At 43.7% G+C, this 16,205-nt stretch overlaps 1 long non-coding RNA gene across 1 annotated transcript in view; it reads right to left on the bottom strand.

Moving 5' to 3' along the window:
* Positions 1-16,205, bottom strand: part of LOC146810345 (uncharacterized) — a 370,956-nt gene that overhangs the window by 44,776 nt on the left and 309,975 nt on the right. Inside the window, exon 4 of the long non-coding RNA XR_014966580.1 lies at positions 8,130-8,232. This is a non-coding gene — a long non-coding RNA (uncharacterized LOC146810345). The remainder of the gene's footprint in view (positions 1-8,129; positions 8,233-16,205) is intronic.

Consider the following 16,205-nt stretch of genomic DNA (forward strand, 5'->3'; position numbering starts at 1 on the left):
TGTCATCTGTGTGGCAGGTGGCGTGAGCAGTGTGGCACAAGATGCAATTTACCACAGGATTTTTCAGGAATGGCAAGTTTGTTTTTCAGCTATTCCCTATTGTGCTCACAGTAAATTTTGTGTGCCTAGCTTTGAGATGCCTTCAGTGATTTTCAGGTAAGGCACCATGTCAGTGGGTGACACCATTATGAATTACTGCTTATGTGAAGGGAGCTGAGACTGCTGAAGACACTTTCTTTGATCTGCTTGAAATCCTGATCATATTCAGGGTACGGTTCCCAGTGACCCACAACAATGCTGATCATTTGTCTCCTTACGATGCAGAACTTCAGAGTGGATCCTCCAACTCCATCAGATAGTATGGCAGGATTATTTTTTAAATCTTGAGATCTTAGTGTCGGAGCACGCTCGACCTCATCACAGCTTCAGGTGGTGCAATCACTACAAGGCCTAAGGGGAGGTTTTAAAACGTTCCTTCCTTGTTGATGCATGACTGTTCCTCTGACCTTTATTTCTTCTTAATTATTGGATTCAAATATGCCTCACGTGTGAGTGGAGAGCTATTCAGTGGCACACTCTAAAGGGTATTCAGGCACAATATGGTTTTGTGGTAAATTCTCTGGTGCCATCGAGCTATTCCAGAGGTTTTGAGCAGAATAGGTGCTGATCTACAAGAAATACTATAACATGCCTTGCCAAATGGTAAGAAGCCAGTTCACATAGAAAAGCTGACCTTATCAGCCAACTACTCTGATGTATGCATGTGTCCTCATGATAAATTACTTTTTTTAAGGTGGTCTTTGCTCTCATCATTCAAATGGCCTTTCAGATTCAGAAGGGCTACAACCGAGGTCTATCAACTTAGCAAAAATGAGGAAGTTCCCAGATACTGATCCTCTCCAGGACAGCTGAGAATATAATATGCCTATCTGTGCTGCTGCATTTGAATGGTGTGGGCCCAACACACATTGCAGCCATAATTTTTTCTGAGGATGAATTCCTGTCATCACGCTTTCTCTTTTAAAGAGGCTTTTCCTTGGCTTTTGAGATATGAGGTATAGACCAGTAGCATGTTACTTCCCAAAGCCTTAGGAAAAGGAAACACACCTCAGCAGTCTGGCTGGTTGTGAGATGTATCACATGCAGAGCATTGGCCAGTGTAAGTCTTTTTGCTATAAGTGCTCTGCTGTAAATGTTAAGGTACTGATGATTGTATTTATATTTGTAATTCTCATTATTTCAATTTGCATCTGCATTATTTCTCAATCGAATTTTAGCCCAAGCAGTTTTTAGTCATTTTATGTGGTTCGAGCAGAAGTATGGCTCAGGAAGTCTGATGAAAGGAGTCCACTAACTTCAATGGAGGTGTCTTTTAGTTGGACTGGTGTTGGCAGCGTCCTGTTCTTCAAATTATAATCTATAGTACCCGTGGCATTGCACCTAGGTGGGTTTACACCCCCAGAATTATATACTTTTCACCTAGGTGGTGTGACCTTAGTTAGCCAGAATAGAGAAGCAGTCTGATAACTTCCTTTAATTCTAATTGCATTAGGTGTGAAGCTTTTTCCAGTGGCTTTCATCACCTGACCACACATGATTCACAGAAGTTGGGGGTCAAGGTGGGTAGTTTCACATACTGAATGTGATTGAGTAATGGTTAAATGCCAAGTTGACTCAAGATTCGAGGTGACTGAGGAGCATACCACATTACTTCTTGAAAGAGCAATTGTTTTATTGAGAGCGAGCCCATTAATTGTTTGCAGATTTATGGTGTGCAAACTCGGCCCGAAGGTTTTGGAGCACTTTACATGAGGACCAGTTACATTACATATGAAATGGTAGAAATATTTCATAGACTCTTTGATCTTCCGTGCTTGATGGAGAACCATAGTGAATGACTGTAAGGCCCTGGTCGCCCTTTGGCAGGGGGTAATGTTATAATGGGATTTTTAAACATCTGCTCATTGGTATATTTGGGCATCAAAGATGCGTATTTCTATGTTTTTACCCAGGGAAACACCCTCCATTGAAGGTGAACGGGGTAAACAACCCTGACTGACATCTTTTTGAAACTTTTCTTCAGCAAGGATTACTTTGAGTCCTGTAAATGTGCCTGAGGTTGTCCCACAAATTCTAGAGGGAAATGGGCAGGTTCTGTGAATTGTCATCTCCAAAACTCTTAAACGTGTCCAAAAAATGGGCTCGAGAATTCACCAAGCGAAAGTCCCAGGAGCCTCTTCAGGACAGCCCACCATGATACCTAGAAGGGGTGGAATGAGAAGCTGTAAGTGCCCCGAGTTGACTGCCACTTTTGCTGCCCGGGCTACACGTCCCTTGAAAGGCTCTTTACTGTGTGAACAGGAGCTGTGCAAAGGAGCATGTGAGGGGCCAGAGTTTGTCCACACAGTAAATATGAGGAAGGAGATGCCACACAGAAGGTGCCCTGCTTATCACAGCTTTAAAAACATGCTCTTTAACCTTTAGAGATACTACTAAGGAGGCAGGTGAACATCTGCAGTGGAGCAGCCCAGAAGAAGCAATGTCCTGCCCCAAGACTTTAATCTAGCCCGGCCCATCTGCTAATCATCAGGTCAGACTGCCTTCGCATCCGGGGGCATGGTATTACATGATGAAAACCCACTCCATCCCGCTTGGCAGAAGAATGCTCCATGTAGAGTGCTCCTTCTCCAACTCTATTTTCCATGTCCTCCAAAAAGCCAAAGCACTGACAGAAATGAGTACCCTTTAGCTCACACTTCAACCATCTCTCTCTTCTCCTGGGCACACAGGTGAATATGCCTTTTAGGGAGAAGTTGATTTAGCTGACTGGCTGCCGACACTGAGGAGAGAATGGGGATGTGGCAGCTCCAGCCCTCTCGGGTGTTCTCTGTAGCCTGCCTAGTACCTCTTGAATATTGACCCACATAATTGTTACTCTGCCATGCCCTGCTTCCTCTACTGTCGCAATTCACCCCTCCCCTGACTTCTACCTCCTCCTTCCTCCCTCTTGAATTCCCATGTGCCCTTTCCTTTTCACCTCCCCGTATTACAGATCCTTGTCTGCCTTCTTTACATGCTGGTCAGAAGTTTGACTACCAACATCACTGTGTAAAATGAGATTCTGTCATTTTGGGGAGCCCCTTTATATATCCATGGAGCTCCTTCTCATTGCCTTTCTTCTTCCTTGTCTTTTCAGTTCTCCTGGTCCCTATTTTTCATTTTTCCCATCTTCCCTTGGTGCTTTGAGGTGACCTCAGGGCTGTGTAAGTCAGCAGAACAAAGCACATCTTGCTCTAACCACAGCGACCAAGGCAAAGACACCGGGATCCCAGATACAGGGTATTTTCATACACAAAGTTCCTGATATGTAGACATTACTCACCACCCTCAAATCACCTGGGCATGGGATTGTTGCTCATCCTTCATGCACAGCTTTTACTAGCTTGTGCGGTGGCGGGGGCGGATCCAGATGTCTCCCTGACCTTTAACCGACAGTGAATTCCACCCAGCCTGTGGCGCATATGCTCCTCAAGCGAAAATCCAGAGATTTGACATGTTTTTAGCTCTGTTGCAAACAATGCTTTATGACTTTGTTTGATGCAATAAAAATATTCAGCAGTGGTTGGGATCTATATACACAGGGCAGTTAAAGATGTCTGACTTTAACGATCCATCGGATAACCACAATCAAAAGTTTTGCCAGCAAGTTATCGGATTGCTGCAGAAATCTATATTTAACTTTCATATCACAGGTTCAAGTCCCGGCAGCCCCTTTTGACCTTTCATGTTTCAAAAGTGTAGAAAACGAGTACCATCCAGGTGGAAATAAACACCACCCACAACTTAAATGACAACATGCAGTAATAACGATCATTTAATATTAGTATAGGGTATTAGTGTTGATATGGTATCAACCAGTGCTTTAAGTGGGAATAAAAAGTTTGGGGGTCTGCAAGGGGGCCTGGACAAAGAAGTGTATCTAGAAAAGTTTTCAAAGACACATGGCCTGTGTAATAAAGGATGTGACTTAAAACAAGTAAGTTAATATCTTGTGCTTCACAGAGCGTGTCATCTGATCAGTATTTGGGTATCTCAAGGTGAGTTTTATTGCATCCAGATTTGTCACACAACAATGAACACATATACTTAAAACAAGCCTGACCTATTGGCTCTGCCAATGACTGTTCACTGTATAAGCTGGATGGAAGGATTACTTGAAAATAATTAGAACTGAAAATGTTTCAATTCCAAAATATGAGACTGTGAGTTAAACATTACTGAGTTGTGTGGAAGGGGTAGTAGCATTCGGAGTGCCACGGATACCCCTGTTCTCCCCTTCAAACCACTGTTTTCTTCAGTCTGACTGTGCTAGACATTTACACTGTTTCTCTCCACATATTTTTTTTAAACTCCATCTGCTTATCTAACACTTTCTTACAATTACCACATGACCTTATGTGACTATTGCACTGTGTGCTTTGCAGAACAGCCAAGAATTGGATGTGTATATAGTCTTAGCATCTTTATGACCCACTGGTACGCACTGTGTAAAAACTCTCACTGCCTTCATCCTCAACTCCAGCTGGAATGTAGGTGGAGATCTAACCAATAAGAATCAGACAAGAAAGTATTCAAAGCCGCTCAGAGATGCAACCACCAGCAAATCCGGGAAACCAAAAGGAAGGCCTTAGCCGAACACATCAACAACAGCTCTAACAGCAGCAAATACATTTTCTCTACCATCAAGGACTACACCACACCAGCAGAAACGATTAACATCACCCCAACCTAAGAACTGTACAACGACCTCGTAGACCTCTTCTGCAATGAAATCACAGACATCTACCCCAACATCGACCCACAACCAGACCCCATCAACCTTGCAATAAGTCTTCCGGAATCAGACACAGGCAACATCCTGACAACACGGAACCCTAGCACCACAGAGGAAACCACAAAAATGATAAACACCAGCCACCCATGTCACCACTATGCCTTCTGTGAAGGTTCTAACCCCATCGGCTGAGCCCTCACTCCCATCCTTAACACCTTCATTGATGTAGCCACTTTCCTGGAAGCCTGGAAGTACGCAGCCATCACTTCTCTCCTGATGGAGCCCTCAGCAGACCCAGTCAAACTCACAAACTACTGGCCGATCTCTCTATTAACATACCCGGACAAGGTCCTAGAAAAGGCCAACATCAGACCCCTCACCGACCACCTCACCAACCCTCAGCTCCTTGGCACCACCCACTCAGGCTTCAGACTAAACCACTGGACAGAGAGAGCCCTCATCAGAGCAACAGATGACATCCGGATGTTCCTACAGAGAGGAGAAAGCACAGCCCTCATCCTACTCAGTTTGTCTGCAGCCTTGAACACCCATTCCACCCCAAGCCGATGACTTCACAAGGATGGCATCAAGAGGCAAAGCACAAGGACATTGGAGGAGAAACATAAAAACAAGACAAAGAATAAATAAAAAAAAGAAAGAACGAAAAAAGAATAGCTTCTAGGGTCTCACCTATGAATAATCAGACCATGCGCAGCCTTAACCACGCATATGCGTGGTTAAGGCCTGCATGGTTGAGCTTGCGGGGAAATGGCATGTATGGCTCTGCCCACGTTGTAAAGGCTGTTTCTCAAATTTCCCGCAGTTTAAAGAAAACCAAGGAAATGATGATGCCAAAGGGGTTCATATATTCAAAACATGGATATAAATGACCACATTGCATTGCTGCTGCATCAGCCTCAACTTCTGTGGCTGTATTATTCTATATAGTCTACATTAACATAATATTGTACTGTACAAGCCACTATGAATGTAACCCTACTAAATTAATGACTTATTTATCTATATTTTCTATTACAACCACGTGATACAAAAAATAATTTTGTAGTTCTGTGAATGTGTACACAACTCCCAACTCCCCACAACTCTGTCTTTTTGGTTTAAAATATGTGTCAGAAGGATAACTAGCATAGTGGGTGAGTGCACAGAACTGTGGACTCGGATTATCCAGTGTTGTTCTTAAGCCCTCTGCAAGATCTATATGGTGCCAATGGTAGCTGTCATCCGCACACACAACATCAATATACTTACCTACGCCGATGATGCACAACTGATATTGCCCTCTAGGACAAAACACCCAACACCATGAACAACTTCAACTCGTGCATGACTGAAGTGGTCTCCTCGATGATGTCCAACTGCCTCAAACGCAACACAGCCAAGACCAAAGTAGTGCTCTTTGGAAAAGTGGCCTTGACTTGAGACTCTGCCTGGTGGCCTACAGACGTCGGGCCCACCCTTACCCCTGCACTCACACAAGAAACCTCAGGATCATTATTGATAGGAAGCTAGACATGTCTGCCCAAGTCATCTCCGTTGCCAGAGCCTACTTCCACACCTTGAGGATGCTGAAAAAGATATTCAAGTTGCGACCCAGTAACTCCAGGACAACCATTACTAAAGCCCTCATCACCAGGAGACTGAACTATAGGAACACCCTCTTCTCAGTACTCCAGACCATCCACAGCGCGGCAGCCAGACAGGCCCACAAACTCCCACACTAGTCTCACGTCACATCAAACCTAAGAGAACTTTTCCGGCTCCCTATACATAAGCATGCACAGTTCAAGCTCCTTACCCACACATACAAAGCACTACACAACACAAGTCCACAGATACCTTAAATGTTTATAGTCATTGTATAGAGACCGATCACTCTTTTTGCCAGAAAGTTAAGAGCAGGAATATAGCGCTCGAGTGGGACCCATTTCAAAGTAGTTTTTTAATTACTGCCTGGTCTGAGACCCAGCAGGACCCGGCCTATTGAACGGCCGGGTATTAATCGCATTACAATATTTCTAAAGTGCTTGACCGCGACTGTTCCCTTAAGAACACTTACAACCAAACAAACTTTGTTGCCATCTGTGCAAAGTGTAAAATGGTCGTAGTTAAGGGCTGAGGGCCCGATTCACAGAACTAACTTAAGACAAAATCCTAAACTTACTACCATTTTGGTATTCACAGAAGGCACTTACTCATTTTGGTATTCACAGAAGGCACTTACTCATTTCGGTATTCACAGAAGTTAGGAGTCCTAACTTTAGGACTCCTAAATGCCTTCTGTGAATACCGAAAGTCTTAAAATTAGGATTTTTCTCAGTTTAGTAGTAGTATAGTTAGGACTCCTAACTTTAGGACTCCTAAATGCCTTCTGTGAATACCGAAAGTCTTATAATTAGGATTTTTCTCAATTTAGTAGTCCTAAATTTAGACTTAGGACTACTAAATTGAGAAAAATCCTAATTTTAAGACTTTCGGTATTCACAGAAGGCATTTAGGAGTCCTAAAGTTAGGAGTCCTAACTATACTACTACTAAACTGAGAAAAATCCTAATTTTAAGACTTTCGGTATTCACAGAAGGCATTTAGGAGTCCTAAAGTTAGGACTCCTAACTTCTGTGAATACCGAAATGAGTAAGTGCCTTCTGTGAATACCAAAATGAGTAAGTGCCTTCTGTGAATACCAAAATGGTAGTAAGTTTAGGATTTTGTCTTAAGTTAGTTCTGTGAATCGGGCCCTCAGTCTTTAAGAAGAAACTGCACAGCAGAAATATTTTTCCCAACTTTACCTGGCTCTCAATGGAAACATGTCAAAATTAGACAGACTAGATTTGATACTGCTCTTACTACTGACGGCTTAGCTATGTTTGCACAGTTTACCAGTGCCTGTGGCACTCAGAGTGCAGGAGGGGCAGGGGGGCATAGCACCGGTAATATAAAAATGTCACTGCAAGTACTTTGCAAAGTAGTACTGGGCGTACAGAGATCTAAAGTTCAAGAGTTCAATGACGTATAAGAAGAGGATTGTGGACTACAGGTTATAATAATATTAGAAAAAATAATGAATGAACCTGCGGTGAAACATCAATAAAATCAATAAGTCCACGAGGCTGTGATCAAAGGAAACTCACCCAGTAGGAGTGAGACCTCAGTCTGCTCCCCTTCATGGGATGAGGCTCGCACAAAACGAGTAGGGCTTGGGTGAGATGATCAGTAGCCTATCCTGGCAGTTTTAGTTCAACTTACAATAATGTACTTCTTATAGGTCAACACTTACCACAAATGGCCTCAGAGGACGTTGTTATCAAGCAGTTACTTCTCTGTTCTTAGCAAAAATCGTTCGACATCATAAGCCATGGCCAGCATGGAGGAGTAAGCTCCTGTGGATAGAATGACACTTATTTTTATTTCTGGAATCATTTTTAATCATTGCATTTTATGTCATTCTCTACAGAAAAGTATCAATGTAATACACGACTTGGAACACTTTTAAATAGAATTTTGAAAGCAGATTTCCTTTACTAAATACCAAACTTTAATATGAAAGCGATACCTAAAATATTTCCTTTAAAAGATATGTTCAAAGAACACCTTAAGCACATCCCATAATGTATTGTACAAGCAATTGATAATCCAATTTTCCATGTTAAAATGTTCAACCCCTTCCCCCATCCTCAAGGGCTCATTCTCGCATAGTTGTGCTGAGAATTCTCTGTGCTGTGTAATGCCATGCGATATCATATTAGGTTGAGCTGTCCCGTGCACTATGATATGACGTTACGGTTCCAATCTGCTCTCAGCTATAGTAAACAAGGACTTGTAGAAATGAGGGTGCTGCCAAGGGTGTGTGAGTGGGTGGGTTTTAGTTGTAGAAAATTAGAATGCCCACTCACTTCCCAGGTCTTCATTAAAGTCAACTGGCATGTCTGATTTATATGTCTTAGTGGAAAGTCACAATTGTTGATTTCCGGTGTCCAGCTTTGATCCTAAAGCAGGACTGCTAAGTGGCCCATCACGCTATGTGTGACGCCCCTAACCTGAACTGGCTTTTGGGGTAACAGCACGATGGTGCAGGGAGCTTTTGATCCCAAAATACGCTAAAAGCCCCGGAGTGCAAGGCGATGTTGTGTCTCACATGGCATAAGTCCACTTGTAATTAAACAAAACCACCCTTCCTTAATGGGGGAGCTGGGAGGAGGGGTGAGCTCACAAGGTTTTCAGATGGAATAGTCACGCTATATACCTCTCTCAATATAGCCTCCAGCTCAACTCTGACTCATCTCAAACCTCTTTCTACTACTTTTTCCAATGCACTCACCTATTTCTCACCCTATACCTCTATCAATATATCCATTAACTTAACTCTCTCATTAATTCCAAACACCATACCACTACTATCAAGACTCTTCCGTACTCCATCCCTCCTTGCATCATCTCATATATCTTTTTACTATTCCGATCCCCCAAAACCAGCCTTTCTAAAACCTCCATCTGACTCTTCCCCCTCCACCTCCCTTATACTCAACCCCCTCCACCTCCCTTTTACTCATCCCAAACCTCCTCCTACTGCTATGAGCGCCAAAACAAAACAATTCCTTCCCTTCTATCCCACCACTATCCTTTTCAATCCATATAACAGACTAACATGCCCCACTCAAAATAATTTCATATTTTACCTTACTAATTCACCACTAATCCTTATGGGTCCCAGAGTATCATGCTACTCGCACAAAAAGTACTTCAACCCCCCCCATCAGAGGTAGCAAGCGCTATATTAATGCAAACCTTTTACCCCTCTCTAGCCCTCCACTATCCTTCTCAATCTAAATACTGGCTAACATATCCACCACTCAAATTACTTTCATATTTCACTATACTAATTCACCACTAATCTTTTTTGGGTTCCAAAATAGTGTGCTACTCGCTGAAAAAGTGCTTCGACACCCCATCAAGGGTAGCAAGCGCTCTATAAATACAAACCATTTTCCCTCTTCTATCCCTCCACTATCCTTCTCAATCCAAATAGCTGACTAATAGCCACCACTCAAATTACTTTCATATTTTCCCTGTACTAATTCACCACTAATCCTTTATGGGTTCCGGAGTAGCGTCCTGCTCGCCCAAAATGTGCTTTGACGCCTCACCTGGGGTAGTAAGCTCTATATAAATGCAATTACAATATCAAGCTGCGCTGTGCAATATGAGGTTATTATCTTATCCTATATAATGCGATTACATCATGTGATGCTGTGCTATTCAGTCATGTGTGATGTTATGCCATGCTGTGCTGTTCAAAGAGTTATAATGTGCTTTGTAGTGTAATGAAACGTCATTTAGTGTTATGCAATGGTTTGTAATTGTATGCCATATTATACCACGATGTTCTATGCAATATCTTTCAAAGTCATGCTGTGGTATACAATACAATGTCTTTTCTTAGCATTTCTTGTCATGCCACATCATGTCACACCATACCATGTAATATACACAATGCTGTGTTATGTTGCTATGGGTATGTAAATACATGCGATGCTATGTCAAGCTGTGTTATGGTAGGTTACATTATTTTATGCTGTATTTTTGACATTCCATGTCACGTTATGTGTCATGTTTTGCTGGTATTATGTGCGTGTTGAGATATGTGTTTATGCTCTTTTACATTATGTGGGCTGTGTTGTGCTATGCTACGTTTTTTTACATGCCGTATTGTCGTATTTCCGGTGCGGTTTTGGAGGGGTAGAAAGAAAGGTGAACAGTTCACTCGTCTCCCCTCCCAAGTTCAATGTTGCTGTTTACATGACATTCCGAAGATGGAAGCTGTGGTTCACACACGCCCGGCTCGCCTGCGGCCATCTAGCCAAGTGTTTTGTGCTAAGACACACAGGTAAGTAATCTGTTAATAGGTAACCGAGTCTCGAGCAGGTGCTGTCGGCGCTGCCCGAGGACTTCTTGTTTATTGGCGGTGAGTCACTTCCTCCTAATGGCTCCAGCCGGGGTGAGTAATTGCGCCTCCTTCTAAAGTAAGCTAGACCGGTTCCCATCAGCGGAGCGCGAGGCCCGGCACTCAGCGCCGGGCGACCAAGCTTTCTAACAATAGCAGTGTCAAGTTCGCGTTGCACTGCAATGCCGCTGCAGATACACTGCATCACACTGCACAAAGCCAAGTACTACAGTTTCCACTGAAAATAGTTACAGTATCACTTAAACCTGCGGCGCAGTGCACACGGGTTTAATAGTGCTTGTATACTGCTTTGCACTGTGCATTGTAAATGCACTGCACATAAGTACAGCGGTAATTCACTTGCACTGCGACATGGCTAACAGACATGCAGCACTGCATCAGTTACGCCAGACCACACTGCTCGCCGTGATGCCATACTGGCGTTGTACTCATAGCCTGCCACCACGAAGGACCACATTATGTGGCAGGAATTTTTTAATACCTTTTTATTCAAATTGTTCGTATACATGCCATCTGTGTTTGCACGTGGTCTATTTCTTTTCCATATAGAACTGTCTCGCAGTTTGGAGCAGTGGGAGACTTTCCATTAGAACAAACGCATCTGAACAAACCATATGCATTGTAGATCACACCCGTACATCTTTAAAAGTGCAAGTGCATATATACAGAAGTCTAACTCTGGGGTAGTCAGCAAGGGCAGTGACTTTAACCAAAAATCATAACATTTACGTGTACCTGTTCCGATACAGAAAAATAAGTTCGCGATATTGTTATCGTCCCATACGGGAGCCTGCAGTCTTCTCAGCTCAGACTGTCTGCGTTTAACAGGGTTTTCCTCAAGGGCCTGTAAAATGTCACTCCAGGGATGAGGAATTGTATCCTGCCTGCATCCTCCCTGTGTAGGGCCTCCTCCTCCTCCGCCCTTGCCCACTTCACCACATTGCTCCTCCACCACTCCGGCTTTCCAGTAAATAGCACACACCCAGAGAACCCCCCGCCTCCATGTCCAGGTTGAAGCCCATTTCCCTTAGCCCCTCCCCTCATGGGCAATAACATGGTGTACCAAGGAAAGGGCTTGAAACAGCTGCATACGTGCCCCATTCTTTGGCACCCCTGGCACCAAGAAGGCTCCAAAGTCCACACTAATGTTAAAATCAACCATTTTATTATAGAATTTGATATAGGATGAAAAGTATCGATGTCACTCACAAGCCTACCTCGCCACAGGCCGACTATGGTTCATCTACTATTTGCCCCTTCCCCACTGCCCCCCCCCCCCAAAAAAAAGACTAGCTGCCGAGCTGCAAAGAAAATTAAGCAATCTATGAAAAACCCATTGCCCAATTGGCATAAGTGGACACAGTCACTATGGAAAACCTCTATGGAGTGAAAGTCTTCTACTCTCAGGCAAACATGGCAGACAACTCTTACACAGAAGCTTTGGCATAAGCATATAATTTTTAAACATAATATTCAGGCCTCTCACTGAGGAACCATGCCTTCAGACACTCTTAGGTGCAGCATACAGGCAAGTAATAACAGCCCCAGGAACTGTTTGAGGTAGCCATGCAATGTCTGCTGTCAAGGGTTCCATAAGGTCCTTTCTACCATGTTGATCCAAGCCAGTGTGTAAAATTATAAGGGCAGGTGGAGTAACAGCCTGCCCAGAGTCCCCTCCACATAGACATAATATACGACCAAACCCCAGTTTGCCCAAACACCAGAACCTAGGTACATTCAGAAAAAGAACAAACGGTTCTGTGGGACTCACTGTAGTCATCCCATAAGGTCAATAGAATTGTCGAAAGTTATGTGGGAATTATTTGCAACAGTTACGTTGTCTGGAGCAGCAGTTGTGCTGGACTGATATGTTTTACTCATGGATACCCGCAATGTATATATGTATCATATGTTAATTATTGCATGATTGCACTTAAACACTGCACCATCTGCACTTTTTAAATTTATTGCTTGGCACCATTGATTAGTAAAAATAATACAATTGTGATTTGTGTTCATGATTTAAAACATTAGCATGTATATTTACCTCATGGGATGACTGGAGTGGGTTTCCTGGAACCATTTGTTCTTTTTCAGCATCCTCGACACAACATGACTCATCAGACCTACTCGGTGACCACTGACATTGATCCACTGCATTGTGAAACTAGCCTCCAGTGCCCGCTGTCTAAAGACACCAGCACACAAAGTAGCCACTGCCTGCCAGACATAAAAGTGACCAAAAAGCCAAGTGTTGGCTGGGGCCATAGAATGTAAAGCAGACAAGTGAAAGAAACAGCATCTTTGGCACAGTATCCATCAGGGAACCCGGTTCCTTGGTGCCCCAAGCAGGAGGCAGAAGAGAAATTTGAGTGCACATAGCACTCAGAATAATCAGATCTCCATCTTCCAATCCTCTGTACCTGACCTAGTTCCAACTCCCAGCCAGAGGCAGAAATGATAACACCAATCTTGAAAGAATGTGAACTTGAAGATAGAAGGAGGGAATGTGCAAAATTCCATCTTGCCCATGAGTAGATGAGAAACTGTGAGCATTTTTTTCTCTTTCCACATCCACCTGCCCTGGATTGGAAAAAGAGGGTAATGTGGGCGAACTGCCGTGCAAAACAAGGATTCCTCATTCTGGGCATTAAGGAATGCAAGGAACAAGAAGTTCTTGCGCCACTCGGCACTGTAAGGGCCAGGCTGTTGTAATTAACTAGTTAGTAATTACATTAGGCCAATTACAACGGTCGGCCACCAACGGTACTCTTTAAAGCAACTTTCCCAGCAGGGAACTTGGGTGCAGTTCCTGGCTGCCAGGAGGAAACTACAGGCCAGCACTACACACAGGCGTCCCTGCTGGGGAAGCTGCTTTGAAGTAGGCTGTCAGGGGACCAGGCAATATATTTATCTTACTGCAGTTGACATTAAAGTCAATATATTGGCCAACCTCTTACAGCACTTTAAAAAAGCAATTGTGCTATTGAGTTGTTTTACCACCCATGAAGCAGTGTATCAGGTTCAATTCCACTCCACAGGTGGAAAAATGAACAGCAATCCTTTCCAGTTTTATTTAGAAACATTGATCCCCACTACCCCTCGGGTCATTGATAATATTTTGCTGAACTGGAATTTGGAGACAGGTACTCTCTACCAATGCAGCCACAGGACAACAAGAATGACCTGCTGCTTTTCCCAGGATTGTATGGTTTCCCTTCTCAAAGTCGTCAGTTTTAACAAGCATTTACAATGCAATAGGTCTCACAATGACATTGTTTTGAGCTATTGGCATTGTAAATGTTATTGTTTTTTTTTTCCTTCGTGAAGCATTAATCAAATGGTGTAATGCAAAATGGCAATAGCTCATTTTGTTGTAATTGCGAATCTATTGTATTGCATTTGTACTAGTGTCAGCTTTGTATTGTAAATGGTACTGGCTTTTACTAATTTTTTTTATCACAATAATCTAATGCATTCAAAATGTCAATACCCACTCATTTTGGAATAAGGACTCTGAGTGGATATTACATATACCCATGTATTGTTACTATGATTGCAGTTACAGGTGTGAGATCACTATCCCTGCAGATATAGGTGTGATATTACTATCACTGACTGGTGTCTAAAGACCTCGCTCCTCTAAAATGCCCTACCTTTTTTTAAACTCAGGCCACAACTTTATGGCCTATTACACTATTCCTTTTCTCTTAAGAATCAAATACCATAAAAATCCACTATGAGAGATCAATACCTTTGCGTCATATTTGCATAAACAGAAATATGGGCTATACATCACCCTGTATGAAAAAGGGAAGGCAATTATGCAATCCTCTGATATCGACCTTCATATCTTCTCTGTTTTCAATTATCATGAAGGCAGCGGCGCTGAGAAAGACACCAGGAGTGACACTGTCAATGAAACCGAAGGCAAACAGTGGGAAATGAACAATAAGTAAAAGAAGAGCATTACCGATAACAAAAAAAGACAACTGGGGAGAAAGTGACAGAAATTTGAAAGATCAACTTGGAGGTACCGTGGACGCCATGAAATGTGGGACTGATATGTTTTAATGTAAATCATCCCAGAAACAACTAGCCAGGCAGGGGCGACAGAGGCAGCGTATACTGACTCTGGTGCCACAATAACCGAGACACTGGTGCCTATCTCCAACTAATAGACTGTAGAGACAAGCAGTGGGACACACCAAAAGCAATCACTAAAGGGGCGTCAGGGTTTCAGACACTAGAACACAGCATTACTGATGCTAGACAGTAAGTAGGCTTTCTGACACCGGAGGTGCAGACACCAGGAGATGCAGCAGCTGATTCCCTGGAGGACCACCTGTGGTGGTAGTAGACACCCCAGCTAAACACCAGAAGAAACTGCATTATCCTCATCGGGATCAGAGGCAAACACTGAGAGGGGTGTGAGAAGAACCAGTCGCTACTGAGCGGGTATCGGAAAACTCGGTCGGAAATGCAAGGAAAAAGAGAAACTGGCGCAGGAAGAGGACGTAGCATCAATACAGATGAAATAACACCATGACAGCCAGAATTCCGATCCCCACAGACAGACACACTAGGTAGGCAGCGTTGCTTACCCAAAAAGAAAGGCAAAATGACAGACACACTGACACATCCAGAAAAATAAAGGGAGTAAAGCAACCCTGCATTCAGAGACACACATGCCTGTTGCCCGCTTCATCCGCCTGGATAGCAGATGTCTCACCTGCATCCAGTCACCGCTGTCTCGAGTGGATAGACAGATGGACGTGGTCCGTTATGTGACCCTCAGGCCGATTTGGGCTTGTGACAGGGCTCAGCCGGACGCGGAGGCTCTCAGATCTTGTGGACTCCACCAGCTCAGCAGTGGAAGGCTCCGTCCTGAGCCACGGACGGACAATAGAAGACCAGACAGACAGACAGAGAAAGATGGCGGCGTCCGCGAGTGCGACGCATGGCAAATGGGGGGGCGCACGCACTCCAAGTTAACAGCAGAGGAGCGGGTGGGGGCGTAAGGAGAGATGCGCTCGGGTACCCTAGGAGGTACATTGAGAGGTGACCGCGCGTTACGAACCTGAGGGTCCAACTACGGCACACAAGGTGTGGGATGGATCCTTAGGTACCTGAGGAGAGCTATGTGTGGCACGCAACTCACCCTTATTTTCAAGGTGTCACTCTCTTTAGCTGAGTTTACTCATCAAACAAGCAACATCCATCCCTTCCAGGGCAGGCGGAAAATAAAGAGGGGCCACTTATATCCGGTTCACATTTGAATGGAAGATGTGCCCTATGCAACTACCAGTGGAATAACATGCAATTAAACATTTAGATAGACCAACATTCATTTCAAGTATTATGTTGAACAAGCTATTGCCACGCAATGGA

Source organism: Triturus cristatus, chromosome 7 (assembly GCF_964204655.1).
Source record: "Triturus cristatus chromosome 7, aTriCri1.1, whole genome shotgun sequence".
NCBI lineage: Eukaryota > Metazoa > Chordata > Amphibia > Caudata > Salamandridae > Triturus > Triturus cristatus.